This window comes from Periplaneta americana, chromosome 14 (assembly GCF_040183065.1).
Source record: "Periplaneta americana isolate PAMFEO1 chromosome 14, P.americana_PAMFEO1_priV1, whole genome shotgun sequence".
Taxonomy (NCBI): Eukaryota; Metazoa; Arthropoda; class Insecta; order Blattodea; family Blattidae; genus Periplaneta; species Periplaneta americana.
Window position 1 is genome coordinate 134,438,000 of NC_091130.1, and position 20,444 is coordinate 134,458,443.

The window sequence follows — 20,444 nt, forward strand, 5'->3', positions numbered from 1 at the left end:
TCAAGATTAATGTTTATTTTACTCTCTAGATTATATCAAGGTCAATGTCGACATTTGTTTCTCGGAAAAAATCAATACTTTCGCGTCTGCGCACATCTCACAATTTACGAGCTATTGCACAAGATCAGTTCCGCTCCTCAGTCAGATAAGAATAACATGAACACTTATGAATAATTTCAAGTTAGAAATATGGTCGAGCATAAAAAGTCGTATGAAAGTTGACTATAATGGTAATTAAGACATTTGTATGAAAATTATTAAATTCGCTTGCGCTCGTTTCATAAACATACTCGTGTCTTAATTACTACAATTATAGGCTCGTTGCATAATGTACTATTTATATACATTGTAAATAGAGTTCGAATATTTAGGCCATCAACAAACTTTTAAACACCTCAACTAGGCTTCATATTGATCGAAAGTAGGCATTAAAATACAGTTTTAGGGACCTAAAACGTTACTGCAATTACAAATAATAATAATAATAATAATAATAATAATAATAATAAAACGGATATTTTATTAGGTTAAGAAGTGCTTATAGATACATACTTAAGATTATGTGCACCACACGTTTACCGTTATTAAATGTTAAGAAGCGCTTATAATACAAAATTAAGATTATGTGCAGCACATTTTTTCCGTTATTAAAAATGATAAGAAGTGCTTATAATACAAATTTAATATTATGTACAGCACAGTGTTTCCGTTATTAACTTCACACTATAATCAAACAGGAATCCAAGATACGAGTACATACCTAATGCCTTTGTTGTTTTGCTGACAGTTAAATTTTATGTACTTTTTCAAATGAGCGCAGAAAATGCACGAGTTTTAACAGTGTAAAATCTTAACCTTAACTGTACCATCCCCACTTGTCTGTTAAATTTTGCAGCGGAGATGTTCGGCAAGAGAGCGGAAGACTATTCCATCAATTTAGCTGTTACCCCGTTATTCGTAAATTAAATATATGGCAATTTTAAAGGTGTAACACAATTTTAGCACACGAAATCGATCTAGTTCTCAATGAAATTATGTTCTATGAATTAAATGAAACTAATTAATTCCTAGTTCTCAAGAAAAATACTTATCAATAGTTGCTGTGGAATCTTCTATAGAATATTGTTAACAACCATGCTGATATAAAATTCAAAGGTCAAAGTCGCCGTAATTCCTCGGCAACTTCTCTGACAGATGTGAGTTGCGGGTGAATGCATTAAGCACACAGGCGCCATTAACTTTGGTACACATGCTTTGGTACTAACTCTAACTCCCCTACGGCGCACAGTGGGGTATTTGCATCAAAAAGTTGGCCAAAAGTATTAATTATCATAATAAAATTATTATTGTGTTCCAATCGCATTTAATTGGGATAATATATTAAATTAGGATGTAATAAGGAGATTATGGCACTTGGAGAGAAATACAAAATATGTTTTATGTTATTTATTGATTTATCCAAGTTCTTTATTTATTATTTTAAATCGCAGCAACTTCAAGGTTTTCGACTAATATGACTACCTATATACATAATTACAATTACAAAAAGATAATCAGTAGTGTCATTAGAGTAGTTTACATTAGTAGTGAAAATAAACTATTATTGCATCATGTATAAACTTACATTCTATGAAGCCAAAAATCAAAACGAAATTGTTACATTTTAATGATACATATTTTATAATGATTAGGCTATGTAATGTTTGCAATTTTTACACTTAGTCAATCAATTAATATAGGCCTAATGGTCTTAAACATATATTCTTCATACAGCAGATACAGGTAAATTTATATCTCTGTAGCAAAGATTATAGTTCATTTACGTAAATCTGATTTCGTTATACAGAAGGCAACAACTCAACTTAAATAAAATTTAATTTCTTCTAATTAAAGACATAAATATATAATAATATACGAGTACTTTGAAAATAAGTTAACACTAATTATATAATATATGTAATTATGTAAGTATATAAGATATTGATCTAAAAATACGTAGATGGTTTCCATGTCATGAATATATAAGTTTATTACTAATTTTTGTTTACCTAAACATTTAGCTCACTTTCAGTTTGTTAGATACTCTATTAATCAGATTATTCCCAAGATTCCTCATCAGAAGACTCTTCAGCTTCACTTGCAGATTCATCGTCTTCATTTCGATCAGCAGAAATCGTAAATAAAGAAGGTAGTAGCATTTCTGTGGTTTCCTTTAAAAATGGTTTCGTTCTCTTTCTCTGGGTTGGTCTCATGCTTGTGAGCAGAGGATCCGAGCTACGCAGCAGCCTGTTTATGATATCTAGGTTACATGACTCTCTAGAAAACTTCCTGGCATAATTTTGGCGATAGGAACGGAAGTGCTTATTCCTTGCTTCAGCTGCTTCCTCTGACAGTTGTCCAATCGGTAAAAAGGGGATTTTCAATTACAGTTGGGCCATGAATTAAAATCTTATGCATTGTGGGGGTCATTGGATGCCATGAATACAGCTGAACATATAGTTTTGCTGTATCCATAGCGTAAGCAGCGAATTTTAGAGTATCAACTTTATGTCCACTTGATATAACTTCTAAAATGACTCTGAATCGATAGATCAGTTCAACATTCATACCTGTTATTTCAGCGGACAAAGCAGGATCCATAAAAAATCTTCGGCTAGTATTTCCATCATTGCTGTTTCCAAACCCAGGTTTAGGAACATCTACAATAATGCCCATTCTATTCTTAAATTGATTTTGAATGTCCGTCTTCCTCTGTTTATAAATTTCTTTGTCATTGTTGTTCTCAGTTGCCATTTTTTGAGGGGTAACTTATAAGACAAGTGCAGTAGACTCTCAAATAATCGAATTCTTGCATGCAAGATGGATAATCCAAATTTGAACGTGTTTGATCAGCTTCCCTTCTATTTGATAAACTGTCAAATTCTTTTGATGTGGCTCCGCAGATATAACATTTCATAGTAGATGTAGTATTAGTGGCCGCATTGCATATTTTGGCATCGATCATAGTATCAGTGTGTGTTTTATAACCAAGTTTCTTCCATTTATTTCAATTTTCGTTTCATTTAAAGTTACTATTTTTGGTTCCAAGTAACCGATTTCTTCTCTAGTTAAATCAGCTGACTCTTTCACAAATCTAATCTTAATGGGTCGACAATATCGAGGAGAAGAAGGTGTAGGAGTTTTCCATATTACCTTCTTTATATCTGTACCGCAAACTAACTGTAAAGGTACTAGTGAGCTTTGAAATATATTGGCATCTGAATCTATATCAGTTTCAAATTTCTTTTTAAATTGAGTCTGTTGAGATCCGTCGCACCCCCATTTGGTTATTAATTCTAATGTATTGCACTCATCTTCACTCAAAGTTTGCACAACTTCTTGCAAATATAACAATAATCGAGCAACAGTGTGGTTTAATAAGTCTTTCAGATTTATTTCTGCGCAAATAGCTGTCACTTGATAAGATTCAGGTACAGGGTAACAGTCTTTCTCAGCTTTCTGCAACACGGAGTAGCATGGGTAAGCGTTTTGTCGCTGGCTCTTACGATCTCGTACTGTCTTCTTGATAAACCTATAAAGAAGTACATAAAATAAATATTTTTCATTTGTTTGTGTACATCTGAAGTCTGATTAATGTAATATGTACCAAGTCAGCGATGTATGAAATGGAGGGGGAAAGGAACTGGTCACTCTACCGTATGCCTCTTTGTTGGTATCACCTGTGAGGTTCAGACCTGTGTTTGGACAGTTGACTCAACAACAACAACAACAATGGAAATAGAACAGATAATTAAGGAACAATAAGACATAAATAGCAGGTGATAAAGTAAATTACCTGCTTCCACAAACATAGAAAGAGCTTGTAGAGGTGACAACTACCCTCTTTTTTCTTGTAGACTGCTGGAGTACGCCTTCCTGTATTTTGTCGCTCGCTTAGGAGATTTAGTAATTTCCTTAAGAACTTTTGATGCGTCTGGTTTTCCACAAGCTCGCAGCTCCATCTGGGTGGCAAAAGTCAATTCCTCGGTATCTACTGTTTCTCTAAGTCCTTGAGTCTTCCTTGTTTTACTTCTTTCACTAGAGTCGCTGAAATATTTTTGTGGCCGTCCGAATACAGTCGTAGCCGCTGTCATTGCTTTGGGTAACTCCAAGGTCCCTTGAAGCCAGATTTCATTCTTTTTCCTGAATAAATTATCTTTTCTATTTGCACTCAACCATCTCCTTTTTAACTCTGCCTTTGTATACGAAAATGTATGTTTAAAAGCCTTAATTTGTTCCTCTGAGTAATTCTCTTGCATCAGCAAATATTTTTCGAGATATTCTAATTTTTCGTTGATATCACATTCTTTTTGCTCTTGCATGATATCATATAATTGTTTCCTTGACAAAATTTTGATCCGAGATGGCCCTAGTAAAAGAAAATATATATATATTTGTAGCAGAGTAAAAAATTGAGAATTAGTATTTGTTACAAAAATGTATGAAAATAAACAATTCGCACGAGATCGCAGCCAATTTCTTTTCTATTACACACCCAAAGATCTAGTCTTTGTAATAACATAGGAAATAACATCGGGACTCACCCTGAAGTACACTAAATCATTAAACAAAAACTTGGGTTCGTAAAATAAATACTGAAAATATAGATGGTTTTCTAACCGCAATAACTCTGTAAATATATTTTATATAAACACAAAGAGCCCTCAAAAGTGAAGTACATACCTTGCTGAGAAGGATCCATCCTGTAACAGGCCACACTGTTTCTTTAAAACGTAGAAAAACAATAATAAACTTGTCAACTTGCTCAGAGCGTCAATAAGATTCACGTATACTGTCACAAACATTCAACTTTCGACTCAGCTGACGACCACATGATGAAGCAGATGAAACACAAACTGTTATCTTATCGCTCCCCCACTATTTCTTTTTGTCAGGGAGCAAGAATTTCAGGGGTAGGACAATATTGAAATATCGACTTTTGGCCAGCTTTTTGATGCAAATACCCCACTGTGCGGCGTTAATGACTTTCCTAACCGCAAGGAGGGATTGGGAGAGGCGGAAATGAAGGCACACCCGCTGCAAAATTCTGTTCCTAATGTTAAAGTGATTATGTAAGTGACAGCTTGCAAAGGAACAAATGACTGATATTTCGCGCGTTCGAATCTCAAGTTGATTTTCTGTCTTTGGAAATGCTGGTTCATTCTGACTCTTTGACTGTGCTGTATCTACTAATTACGCCATCGTTGACGGACGTGTAATTGATTTTGAAAGTAATCTGACTGATATAGCGCTAGATTGCCGCAGGGGAATTAATGTGTAGCTAGTAATTAAAGTTAACTCCTGCACTGGGTAACGGCTCAACACTTCCACACTAATTAACGAAGTTATTCAAGATTTCTACTTTCGTTGTGGTACACTGGCAACAAGTATGTTAGCCAAGTGGAATAGGGTTCGATTACTGATGCAGAATTTTTAATTATATAAAGTCTGAAGATATATAACAATAATTAAAGGACTCAAACAAGATTGTGGATTTATCAACAGTAATCTCACTAGAGGTTTTTATCTGGAGAAAATCAAAACTCGAGTGGGATTTAATTGACTATTACACGATTAGAAGAAAGTATATAAAGATTAGAAGTAACGAAGTACTCCAATACAATAAAATATTAATTGACTTACCAAAATACAACTTTCTTCAAATGTATTATTGTACCATCTCAACATTACAAATATTACGCTAGATGCATGCTAGATGGCAGTAGTGAGTTATGATTATTAGCAATGCCTTCCCGTCGAGAAGTTCTCGATCTATATCACGATGGCAGTGTTACTAGTCAAGAAGGTTTTGTTGATTCAGTTTCATTTTTATTAAAACAGTTGCATTCCACTTCAATTATCCGAATCCCAGTAATCAATGTCACTTGACAGATGATTTTCAATAAATCTTAATATTAAACAATCTCTAATACGTGACTATCCATAATATTATATAGCAGAAGCTATAACATAACCTAAATAATATACACAAGTGTTAGAAAAGTTTTAATTAACGACGATGACATAAAAAAATTAACATGAATAATTTTAAAAGGAATAATTATTGAATGCACAATTTTCAAATTTGAATGTGGTTGGTGGTACAATTGATGTTATATTGGACGTGTGCGTAATATAAGTGGAACTCGTTGATGTAGGCCTACATGGTGTATTCAATTTATTCAGGATTTCCGAATGGTGCTCTTCATTTATTTATAAATAGGATTTCAGAAGATGCATAGGTATGATCAGTGATTTTTATTAATTCTTGTTCTTGAATGCCAATGCGAGTCATATTTGAAACTGCTGTGCATCGACTGGAGTGGTTTGTAATTTTCTATTTTTCTTTTTTTTTTTTTGACGTCCAGACCAGCGCAGTTTGAAATGTTGGCAAACAAAGAAACAAATGCTAGGGACGCGATAAAATTGTGCGATAAGCAGCCATGATTGGTTGAAATACGTCCTTTCATATCGTTTTATTGGTCAAAAGTAGTATGACGTAGTAAAAGTGTAATAGTCTGGGAAATCTCAGACCTCGAGTGACATATATTAGGACTATTTCGTGAATAAAATAAAAATGTAAATAATATATCCCTAAAATTCGATCACAAAATGTTAATAATTGTTTATTAACGAATACTTAACCTATTCAGACATTGTGAAGTTGAAATACTCGTAGATGAATATCGATTACTGCAATAAAGAAATTCGACGTTATTATTCAATAATGCCAATTGCGAAAAGCGAAATACAGATTTAACAATGTTAATTACATGTACTGCACTTTTATCTTATTATTATAACATAAATACATTTTCATTATCAGCTGAAATCATAATTTAATTTAACAGTAACAGTGGGAACAGCTATATACCAATGCTTATGTATTCACAGCGAGACATGTTGCTACAAAGTGAAGTCATCTCTGTATAGATAGGCCTAATTAAAACACGAATTTTATTACGCCATACGGAAGGCAGTTTGATGAAAAGACCTTATTATTACTATGCAAGGTCATTGGGTTTGATATGCGATGATGTTACATAAATTTGAACATCTGACTTTCTATTAAAAGTTTCATTTCATTCACAAGATACAATTTTATAGGCTACTTATAGGTTATGTTACCTGTGGAAGCAGGACCAATGTCAGCTGTGTCTTATTTCGACCGTTACAATCAGTGCTACACGAAAGCATTTTTATAGCTCGACAAACGCATTCTCGCTGTAGTGTGTAACGGAACTAAAGCTGCATCTACACAGTTCAATATTCCAATCGCGTATGCGTGCAATCTGGAAAGAATATTGAAAGAATCAAGTTTAAAAGGTACGTTCAATTAAGATGCATGAAGATTTTGTGTCTACATGGTGCGCCGTTTTGAACGTCGTCTTCACTGCGTAAATATATTAATTAATATTAAATATCAATCTTGCATTCATTGCTTTAAAGTTGAAAGAAAAGTTTAACCGTGTAGTTGTATCTTAATGTATTCATGATCATCAATTTACGGGGAAACAGTTGGCGACAACGACTAAACAAAAGAACGACCATACGATAAATTGATAGCGATAAATCTAGCTGCAAAAATTATCGCAAAGTCTGACTGTGATTGGTTGGAATTAAAAAAATTTATTACACTTCATTGGACGAAAATGGAATGAAGTCATATAAACGAAATAGTCACCAGTACTTTTTAACATGTATATGGAACAAGTGCTAGAAGCATTGTATAATGGGAATAAAAATAAACGATTTGACCTTACATCCCCTCCTTTTTGCAGACGATAAAAATGCACCGTTAAAGGATCTTAAATTAAAATTTCTTAATGATATTGATAAACTTATCCGTAGTTCTGTCAAGGAAATCGTTGGCTTACCGACAGATGTACCGGTTGCAATGCTGTATGCACCTTGAAATTTGAGAGGGCTTGGAATTTTTAAAGCACAGTGGTAAGCTTTTCTCCAACATCTTAACCTTTGCAGATTATTTGTTAAAGAAGACAACCCTTATATTAATCGAACTAGGAACCTTCAAGCCGAAATTACTGACAGCCTTCGCCACTTACCAATTAATAGGTTCGTTCCAGCAGGTGGTTCATGGATCAGTTCATGTACGGTTCCTGTACCATCTTATGCGCATGCGCTACTTGAGCATCTGCTATGGGATTGAAACTGGACTGGACGCCGTTGGAACGCTTTCGCGGATCGTTATGTACTAAATCCAGAGATGCTCTAACTGTGATCATCTTTGTTAAGAACGGGATGCTTATTATTATCGTTTTGCAACTAATTCTAATTGCAGAAAATAGAATTTCGATCATTTTCTATAAAAATATGACAAAAAAATATGAAAGGCAAGAATTCCGCTAATTCAATGTCGTGTACTGGGGGACTCTCATCTAAAAATAGTTCTTTTTTCTGTTTATTAATGTATGTATGATATGTATTATACTTCTAATCAGAGCTGCATGTTGAAATTGTAATTAACTGTCTCAATACCCAAATAATTTCCATTCCCTTTCCTTTTGGCGAAAATTTAAATTAAATTTCTAGTTTTATTATTCGTCTGTACTGTCACTTTTCATCTTTAACCTCATTGATGTGAACAGTCGATCATGTCTTTCTTCAGTATCCAGGAGACGTTGGTGAGCATATGCGCATGCGCGTCTCGCGTACTCTTCCGTACATGCCTCAATCCACGGACTATTTCTGACCGTTCCGAACCCGTGTCAAAAGCTTGTTGGAACGCCCGACTGCAGTACATGTTTCCGGTTCAGGACTGGTTCGGATTGTGTTGGAACGCTTTTTCTATACTGCGCATGCTCACGATAGTTACGGACGGTTCCTGACTGTTGTTGGAACGAACCTAATGTCAACGATATTGGAACCATTAATCCACGTAACATCCGTAAACAACTTTGTGTCACTTCTTATAATCAGTGGAGCGCATTACCTGGGAAAGGTAAAGGAATTAAATTCTACTCTCACTGGAAAAAAGGTAACACCTGGATTACCAATAAGAAAGGTCTGTCTTGTGGCCAATGGACCGAGGCCATTAAAATGAGCACCAATGTTATCGCACTTAGATCTCTCCTCGGTAGAAGCCTTAGCAATACTCATTGCAGGAGATGCAATGAGCATGAAACGTTACCCCACGTGCTGGGTTTCTGCCCTCAGGGCGAATTACTGCGAATTGACAGACATAACACAGTCCGCTCAATAATTGCTAACAGATAAAGGGAACATGGTGAATACGAAGTATATGAGGAAGTTCAATGTCTTTCTACGGAAGGATCTACACGGTGTGCTGATATCATAATAATTGACTGAGATAAAAAAAACTGGTCTCATTCTTGACCCCACAGTAAGGTTAGAAATTAATTAAGATCAACCAAAGCAGGTACATGAAGAGAAACGCGCTATTTACCTTCCATGCTGTGATGGTCTCAGTCATAAATATAATATTCAAGATTGGAATGTCATTGGACTTATGTTTGGTGCGCGAGGAACAATTCCCAAATTTACATTGGGGATCCTCAGAAAATTAAAGGTTCCTGAAAAGACTCTTCAGACAATTGCATCAACCATTTTAAAATCTCCATTGAATATCACCAATCACCATCTCTATTCATCTTTATAATATTTAATGTATATTATTTATTTTCAATAAATTTTTATCGTTTTGATAACTACCACATCTTGTCGCAGAATATTCTTTTCTAAATTTCATTATGTATTTTTTTAAACATTAATTTACATTTTCTTTTTTGTTCATTTGAATTGATTAGGACGCCGATATTTTAAATCCAAGATTTCGACGGCTATCATTTCGATGATATTCTCTCTCTCACAAGATGAAGATACGGAATGTATGTTAAAACTGAAAGAAGATTAAGAATTAATTTTAATAAAACAGAATACAGGGTGGATGGTAATCTCTGCACCAAAATGAAACTGCTAAAGTCTGTGTGATGTATCTTGTCTCACTGTGAAAAGATAGAGAAAGGAGATATATCTTACTTCGTCTGTATTGTTATGGCGATGGAGGGAGTGGAACGATGCCCTCCATCCATCCATTGACGGAAGGGACTAGTTGATACATTCTGTAGCGCAAAATAAAATTACAAAATATTTCTCTTCGTACTGTGCAGTTCCGTCGCTGAGCTTGTCTTTCAAGAAATTGAGATCTTTTAGCCCGTACAATAGCAAGGTTTTGAAAGGAATCCTGAAAATTTACAACCCTCCTATAATCTCCACCCTCATTTGAAAGGACTTGGTTTTATTGCTACTCAGACAAGATAAACCTTACCAGGTAGCCTATAATAGATGATATCTTCTTCTGTCCCGAACTCTTCTCCCGTTCACCATTCCTTTCATTGCAGGTAGTAAGGCGAATGTCAGGTAATATGGCGAATCCTCGGCCTCATCTCGCCAAATACCATTTCACTATCACCAATCCTATCAACGCTAAATGACCTAGTAGTTGATACAGCGTCGTTAAATAACCAACTAAAAATGATGCAGGATCTCCTCTAAGAGAACACAGAGAATTATACGGAAAAATATCCATGCCATAGGCAGGGTTCTAATCAAAGACCTTGGAATCCACGCGGCGTTTCACACCCTATTCGTTGCGTACAGCAAGGCCAGCAATTACCTTCCGTCTTGTGTGTGTGTGTTGTATGTGTTAACAGGAGGAAAAAGCTATTACCACTACATTTGTTTGCGTGTGCGAATTCGTAAGGCGTAGAGTCTATATAATCGACGATCTCGGCACACGCGTATACTATAAAATCCGTTGTCGCAATGTGGCGTATCGATTGCGTCCCGCGACTCACGTGTCCTGTATGCTTGAAGGTAAAGTTTTCTTGTAGTCTGCTTCCTTGTGTAAGAAGAAGATGGAGAACTCGACCAGATATCGAGCTACTCTGTTTCCGTTCCCGACATGGCCTGTGCGAAAATCGGTGTGATCGGTTACAGCTCGTGTTGCGTTCATTATGTTTTAAATTCAAATTTTCAAATTTATTTACAATTTACATTTGAATTGAATACATATGAATAGATACCCGAAATGAGCATATGCTCGTGCTCGGGTACAGTCCAGTAGTCTACATAAATTTTTACAGGATTCAAATAATAATGCTGATGATATAAATAATACTTACTTACTGGCTTTTAAGGAACCCGTAGGTTCATTGCCGCCCTCACATAAGCCCGCCATTGGTCCCTATCCTGAGCAAGATTAATCCAGTCTCTACCATCATATCCTACCTCCCTCAAATCCATTTTAATATTATCTTCCCATCTACGTCTCGGCCTCCCCAAAGGTCTTTTTCCCTCCGGCCTCCCAACTAACACTCTATATGCAGATATAAATAATAGTACCAATATGTATGTATTTATTTACACTGCAAGTGGGCAAGCACCCGGTGGCAGTGGTATATACAATATTAACAATACACAATAAAATGATAACCAATGCACAATAAAATTTACAATACACAATACAATTTTACAACACATATACAATTTTACACACAATACGTTTATTTTAGTAGGTTATTTTACGACGCTTTATCAACAGCTTAGGTTATTTAGCGTCTGAATGAGGTGAAGGTGATAATGCCGATGAAATGAGTCCGGGGTCCAACACCGAAAGTTACCCAGCATTTGCTCATATTGGGTTGAGGGAAAACCCCGGAAAAAACCTCAACCAGGTAACTTGCCCCGACCGGGAATCGAACCCGGGCCACCTGGTTTCGCGGCTAGGCATGCTAACCGTTACTCCACAGGTGTGGACCACACAATACAATAATAATACGAATACAATAATAAAACAAATACAATAATAATAATAATAATAATAATAATAATAATAATAGTGATAAAACAAAAATATTTACAATAATAAAATAAATACTAAGACGGATAAAATAAAATATAAAACCACTAGCGATAGTTAACACAACTTAAATAAGCACATAATAGCCGGAAAAAATGCCAAACTCGAAAATCAACAGAAAAGTTCGTTGTATTGCAGACGACAGCAACCGCCGTATTGACATTGTGTTATGCATTAATGGTAGTAGGGGGGAGCTGAAAGTCTACGTAACTGCCGTTCTCTTCTAATCTTCTCGTAAAATCATGGGAAGTTAATGCTGAAAAAACAAAATGTCTACGAGTCAAACTGTTCATTATTACCAGGATAAATACAAATAATACTGAAATATATTAATCGAGTTTCAGTTATAGATCTCTCCTTTTGTGCAAGAGGTATCATATCAAAATATTTTATGAATGCCGGAGAAAATATAAATTTCAAAAACTTTCTAGTGACAAGATATAGTGACAAGTACAATCAACTGTATCTGTGGCGTTGCTAAGAAAATCATTTATTGGAGATATACACTGTTATTAATTAAGAAAATGATCTATTTATATTTATTACAATGTTTTATCTTATAGGGTACATGCATCAGATAAATACAATAAAAATTAGTACCATATAATGCTAGTAACACTTAAAAAAATTATAATAAAATTTTTCAAATATACAAACATTTTCACTTTATTTTTAAACTTAAGAATGTGTAAATTGCTTAGGTCTGGATTATTTTTCAATACTGAATTGTATAGTCTTGGTCCATAATTCCTACTATGTCTTAATCCAGCTGTAGTGTGGCATTTAGATTCTGCCAAAAGAGTTGGGACATTTCTTCTGGTGTTATGTATATGTTTTTCAGTTATAAAATTCATTCGATTTTTGTGAAAATAAGTTAGTAATGTATGTTTATATATTTGCTCAATTTTTAGTACTTGGAATTCAGAATAAATAAATTGTGTCGGATAATCAAGTGGTTTATGCAGACAAATTTTAATGATACGTTTTTGTAGTAATATTAATGGAGTTAAGATAGTCTTTGTCATTCCACCCCATCCTATTATTCCGTATTGGATGACTGATTGAAACAAGGCTAGATAAAGTACACGGAGAATATAGATAGGCATATATGCACGAAGGGTTACAAAGTTGTGAATTGTTTTCCGTAACCTATTACATAAATATGTTACATGTTTATTCCATCTTAAATGTTGATCAATAACAACACCTAAGTATTTTACTCGCGTGGATTCTGTCAAGGAAGAGCAATTGCAATCAATCAAGTTTATGTACTTGTACGTTCTTCCGTAAACTGTTTTAGCTCTTTCAATCTCTGTATCACTAAAGACGCAGAGATTTAATGAAATAATTAATTAATTTTTCTGACTGAAGTTAAGATTAGCAAGTATTCTTATAATGTGAGTATACACATCGTACTCACACACTCCTGTCATTCTTCGGAGCAATGTTTTCATTTACTGACGCACTCTGACCGGACACTTAAGGGCATGCTTGGTCTGACCGGTTATTTTAAAGGGCATGCTTGGTCTAGTTCAATCATGTCAATTGATGCCCATAGGAGCACGCGCGCGCTTTAGAGCTCAGGAGAGCCTGAGTACTTTACAGCGGAAAGGAAAGAGACAGACGAAAGAGGAGGTATATGCCGCTTGGTCGAGCTATATTCAAGGATGGCCAGCACTGATTCAATAAATAAAGGGAAGAGAACTTATTAAAACTGTATCCATATTAATTTTTAGATTTGTCTGAGGAGTATACGTCCATTATAAGAATGTAAGTTTTAATTTTAATGCTAATTTTTCAAAAGTTTGATTTTTTTTTATTCAAAAGAAATATTTTCTCAACTTTTATTTATAGAAAAGTGAAATTTTCAGATATAAGCCTATTTATTTAGTAGCCTTACAGAATGTTTTCGTAAATCTAATATACCGTAAATACTTATTACTGAAGATAGTGTATTGAAAATTTTGTAAATATTCGCATGGAAATTGTTTGTAAGGAAATGAATTAACAAAACAACTACTATTACATCATAAGCAAAAGATACGTGCCCATGTGTTGTAAAAATGTGAGCTCTACAGTTTCAGCAGATTTCGAGAAAATAATTTAATATTCTGATGATAGGAAGTTGCTCACAAATATCACCTTAAAAGCATAATGCGATAAGAGTTTTGTTATGGAATATTAGTTACACTTAAACCATATACAGCACCCAGATAACTTTGATTTGTACTGTAATGTTGTTTTGATTAGTTTATTGATTACTTTTATAAGGCTAAAGGTACCATGTCATACTCATTTTCTTTTGGGGGGGGATATCACTTTCTTTATGAATGATGTGTTTCATCAATTTAGTACAGTATAGTTGTACTAATATGGAATTTATGTGAATATTCCTTCTTAAGTCATTATTATGTTATTAACTTTTAAAACACAAGTGTAATATTAAGAAATTGGTATTAGTACTTTTATTTTACAGACATTATAGATAATATCAAACAGAAAGAAGCCATATAAAAATAACGACATAAAATTTCACGTTCCGTTTGAAGTTTGTGCACTACTGTTTTCTTAATCCAACAGGCTGCTTATTCATATACACAACCCTTCCTCTTTCCATACTTAGCGCTTGATGCCCGCGCACGAGTCAAAGTCAGAAAAATGCGCTTGCTTTGACATCACTGGTCTAGTTATATAAAAAGGCTTGGGTGAGACACTTTTATCCTGAACCGAGACAACAGTGTTCATTATAGAAACGCGGATTTTTTTCTATCCAAAAACATTTATATCAATCTTTCACCTGTTAAAATTATGCATAATAGGTAGAAACATTAGTGGAAAATATTATGCTTTCGTCCTTATAAGATATTTCAAGAAAATGTTTAAAAACAAGAGGCCAGGATTCAAGCACAATTTTATTGAGTCCCGGACTCCTAGAATACGATATTAAAACTATTTAGCTTGAATCGACCTCAGATCTTTACCTTCCTTCGTACCTGCATTCGTGAACAATGGAATGGAAGATAAGAAATTAGTTGTCAGACTGTGGGACGATATTTCGTGGTTTCGTATACGATATTGTGGAAGGGTTGGCTAGCCTTGAGGGTTGCGGAGATAAGAGGTTCAGCCGGGCTCACGGTAGGGTTCTGAAATCGCGATAAACAGAGACGGGATATTTGCGTACGTACGTGCAGCGAGCGACCAAGGTCCATTTGCTATTCTTGTAACAATGTAACCCCCTGGTGTGGGACAGGCCATCTCTAAACAAAGCAAATGAGACTATCGCAGTAGTTTCAAATGCTTAAAAGACTTAAGCTGAAATGAGATCGCAGTCTCAACTGAGGAAATCATCTGAGATGAGAATCTCTTGATGTGTTTAAGTAGAAAAATTAAGAATTTATTAATACTTTTTCCCCTGGAATATAATTAAGAAATTTATTAAACTTAATTTACCTTAATTTATTCATTGTCTAAATTAGTAATTTATTTGCAAATTAGTAATTTTTGAGGTCCATAATTTCACTCTATGGTCCAGTTTATGATACCCTTCATTTTATCACGTTTTAATGAATAATGTGATATATGTACGTTATTTCTCCGCGAGACGTTACAATATCCTCTAGCGGTCTTACTAATAAAAACTCTTATACAGATGTTTAACTGTCTTATACAGGGACATCATTTTATTTTTACTTGCATTTTTATTGTACCTGCATTTCTGAATGTACTTCACTCTCACCCCTTCACTAATGTCCTTGCTCCCGTCAGACACACAAACTTACGGCCGCTGTTGCATTCGAAGTCTTCAAGCAGTGAAGTAAACACTGCAGTGTATAGTGTGTTTCATAAATATGATTGCGTTTTCTACAGAAGAAAGAACCTATATTAATAATATCGTACCAAAAATTATATTCAAGAAACGATAAATTCAATTTCAGAGAATATGCTTCAAAATGTTTTTAATAATATGCCTAAAGAATTGAAGCCTGCATTGTAATGAACGGCAACCATTTTCAGCAAATTGTTTAAAAATTCAGATTAGCTTATTTTGAATTGAGGTGGCTAGAAGCAAAGGAATGCTAGTGACATTTGTAATAATATGAGTTAAGTGAATCCAGTGTAAGCAAAAGTATCTAAAATTTTAGTGGCAAAGGGATATTTTAATCGCATTACACATTAAAATTTAAATAAAAATTTCACCGATTTTACGAAAGCTTAAATATTTAAACCCCATTTTCTCAAAAGTAACTTAAGTGCACTTACAGCCCTTTACTTATGACCCCCTCAATTTAAATGCACTCTCTATATTGTATGTTAACATCAATAATTAATATGCTAAATAAAGTAGACATTACATAACGAACATAGCCGCCTGAAAAGTTGAGTTTAAAAAAAAAAAATGTTACTACTCTACTGTATTTTGATAAATTCCGTAAAAGTGATAATCAAACTGAAAATCGTAATATCGTATTTCCCTACAACATAAATAGATACACTACTTTTCTCTCCTCCTATAACTAGTAAAATGATTTGTTTACATATTGCACTAGTAACATCAAACTCCTGTAATGGAAGGGGGCAACAGTGTTTCCGAGTATAGCCAGGTTAATGTTAAAAATGTTGGTAAAAATAAAGTGATGTCCCTGTACTTACACAATGAATAGCTCGTTTATATGTCGTGTGTAAATTCCTTACTAATAATCACTACATAGATTGTGTATAACAGTACAACTATTACACAGCTACGTCATAGCTTCGTCATTACTTTAAAATAATGCAAAAAATAAAAATCCGAACGCGCCGAACGAATCCGTTCCGGTAAGTAAGCGTCTATCTTTATTGCGAATAGTGTAACGCTTGTGTTACTTGCAGATAAAGCTTGTATGCGTTTATATTATGTTGGTTCTTGAAAGAATGCAAGTGTTTTATATTATTTTTTTATTTTGTTTTATTTTCCTTGATTATTTAACGACGCTATATCAACTACGAGATTATTTAGCGTCGATAGGATTGATAGTAGCGAGATGATATTTGGCGAGATGAGGCCGAGGATTTGCCATGGATTACCTGACAGTTGCCTTATGGTTGGGGAAAACCTCGGGAAAAACCCAACCAGGTAATCAGCCCAAGCGGGAATCGAACCCGCGCCCGAACGCAACTCCGGATCGGCAGGCAAACGCCTTAACCGACTGAGCTTTTATATTGTTAATTATGTATGTTTTTCAGCTGTGTTTTTTTGTTTTATTTATTTTTTTTTTTTTTTTTGTGGAAGATAGAACTTGTTCCTCATTGATTTGTGCGTCTTTTGGTGTTGTGTGTGGTTTTAGGGGACGTGTTCCTGATACTGATTTGTGCGACTTTTGGTGTGGTATGTTGTTCTAGGGGACGTGTTCCTGATATTGATTTGTGCGTATTTTGATGTTGTGCGTTTTAGGGGACGTATTTCTCATATTGATTTTTTCGTATTTTGGTGTGTTGTGTTAGGGGACGTGTTACTCATATTGATTTGTGCGTATTTTGGTGTTATGTGTTTTTTAGGGGACGTGTTTCTCATCTTGATTTGTACGTATATTGGTGTTATGTGTTATTTTAGGGGACGTTTTTTCTCATATTGATTTGTGAGTATTTGGGTGTTATGTGTTGTTTTAGGGGACGTGTTTCTCATATTGATTTTTTCGTACTTTGGTGTTGTGTGTTATTTTAGGGGACGTGTTTCTCATATTGATTTTTTTTGTATTTTGGTATTGTGTATTATTTAGGGGACGTGTTTCTCATATTGATTTGTGCGTATTTTGGTGTTATGTGTTATTTTAGGGGACTTTTTCTCATATTGATTTGTGAGTATTTGGGTGTTGTGTATTGTTTTAGGGGACGTGTTTCTCATATTGATTTGTGCGTATTTTGGTGTTATGTGTTATTTTAGGGGACTTTTTCTCATATTGATTTGTGAGTATTGAGTGTTGTGTGCTGTTTTAGGGGACGTGTTTCTCATATTGATTTTTTCGTATTTTGGTGTTGTGTGTTGTGTTAGGGAACGTGTTTCTCATATTGATATTTTTCGTATTTTGGTGCTGTGTATTTTTTTAGGGAACGTGTTTCTCATATTGATTTTTTCGTATTTTGGTGTTGTGTGTTATTTTAGGGGACGTGTTTCTCATATTGATTTTTTCGTATTTTGGTGTTGTGTATTGTTTTAGGGGACGTGTTTCTCATATTGATTTGTGCGTATTTTGGTGTTATGTGTTATTTTAGGGGACGTTTTTCTCATATTGATTTGTGAGTATTTGGGTGTTGTGTGCTGTTTTAGGGGACGTGTTTCTCATATTGATTTTTTCGTATTTTGGTGTTGTGTGTTGTTTTAGGGGATGTTTTTCTCATATTGATTTTTTCGTATTTTGGTGTTGTGTGTTGTTTTAGGGAACGTGTTTCTCATATTGATTTTTTCATATTTTGGGGTTGTGTGTTATTTTAGGGGACGTGTTTCTCATATTGATTTTTTTGTATTTTGGTGTTGTGTATTGTTTTAGGTGAAGTGTTTCTCATATTGATTTGTGCGTATTTTGGTGTTATGTGTTATTTTAGGGGACGTTTTTCTCATATTGATTTGTGAGTATTTGGGTGTTGTGTGCTGTTTTAGGGGACGTGTTTCTCATATTGATTTGTGAGTATTTGGGTGTTGTGTGCTGTTTTAGGGGACGTGTTTCTCATATTGATTTGTGAGTATTTTGGTGTTGTGTGCTGTTTTAGGGGACGTGTTTCTCATATTGATTTGTGAGTATTTTGGTGTTGTGTGCTGTTTTAGGGGACGTGTTTCTCATATTGATTTGTGAGTATTTTGGTGTTGTGTGTTGTGTTAGGGAACGTGTTTCTCATATTGATTTGTGAGTATTTGGGTGTTGTGTGCTGTTTTAGGGGACGTGTTTCTCATATTGATTTGTGAGTATTTGGGTGTTGTGTGCTGTTTTAGGGGACGTGTTTCTCATATTGATTTGTGAGTATTTTGGTGTTGTGTGCTGTTTTAGGGGACGTGTTTCTCATATTGATTTGTGAGTATTTGGGTGTTGTGTGCTGTTTTAGGGGACGTGTTTCTCATATTGATTTGTGAGTATTTTGGTGTTGTGTGTTGTGTTAGGGAACGTGTTTCTCATATTGATTTTTTCGTATTTTGGTGCTATGTGTTGTTTTAGGGGACGTGTTTCTCATATTGATTTTTTCGTATTTTGGTGTTGTGTGTTGTTTTAGGGGATGTTTTTCTCATATTGATTTTTTCGTATTTTGGTGTTGTGTGTTGTTTTAGGGAACGTGTTTCTCATATTGATTTTTTCATATTTTGGTGTTGTGTGTTATTTTAGGGGACGTGTTTCTCATATTGATTTTTTTGTATTTTGGTGTTGTGTATTGTTTTAGGTGAAGTGTTTCTCATATTGATTTGTGCGTATTTTGGTGTTATGTGTTATTTTAGGGGACGTTTTTCTCATATTGATTTGTGAGTATTTGGGTGTTGTGTGCTGTTTTAGGGGACGTGTTTCTCATATTGATTTGTGAGTATTTGGGTGTTGTGTGCTGTTTTAGGGGACGTGTTTCTCATATTGATTTGTGAGTATTTTGGTGTTGTGTGCTGTTTTAGGGGACGTGTTTCTCATATTGATTTGTGAGTATTTGGGTGTTGTGTGCTGTTTTAGGGGACGTGTTTCTCATATTGATTTGTGAGTATTTGGGTGTTGTGTGCTGTTTTAGGGGACGTGTTTCTCATATTGATTTGTGAGTATTTTGGTGTTGTGTGCTGTTTTAGGGGACGTGTTTCTCATATTGATTTGTGAGTATTTTGGTGTTGTGTGCTGTTTTAGGGGACGTGTTTCTCATATTGATTTGTGAGTATTTTGGTGTTGTGTGTTGTGTTAGGGAACGTGTTTCTCATATTGATTTGTGAGTATTTGGGTGTTGTGTGCTGTTTTAGGGGACGTGTTTCTCATATTGATTTGTGAGTATTTGGGTGTTGTGTGCTGTTTTAGGGGACGTGTTTCTCATATTGATTTGTGAGTATTTTGGTGTTGTGTGCTGTTTTAGGGGACGTGTTTCTCATATTGATTTGTGAGTATTTTGGTGTTGTGTGTTGTGTTAGGGAACGTGTTTCTCATATTGATTTTTTCGTATTTTGGTGCTATGTGTTGTTTTAGGGGACGTGTTTCTCATATTGATTTTTTCGTATTTTGGTGTTGTGTGTTGTTTTAGGGGATGTTTTTCTCATATTGATTTTTTCGTATTTTGGTGTTGTGTGTTGTTTTAGGGAACGTGTTTCTCATATTGATTTTTTCATATTTTGGTGTTGTGTGTTATTTTAGGGGACGTGTTTCTCATATTGATTTTTTTGTATTTTGGTGTTGTGTATTGTTTTAGGTGAAGTGTTTCTCATATTGATTTGTGCGTATTTTGGTGTTATGTGTTATTTTAGGGGACGTTTTTCTCATATTGATTTGTGAGTATTTGGGTGTTGTGTGCTGTTTTA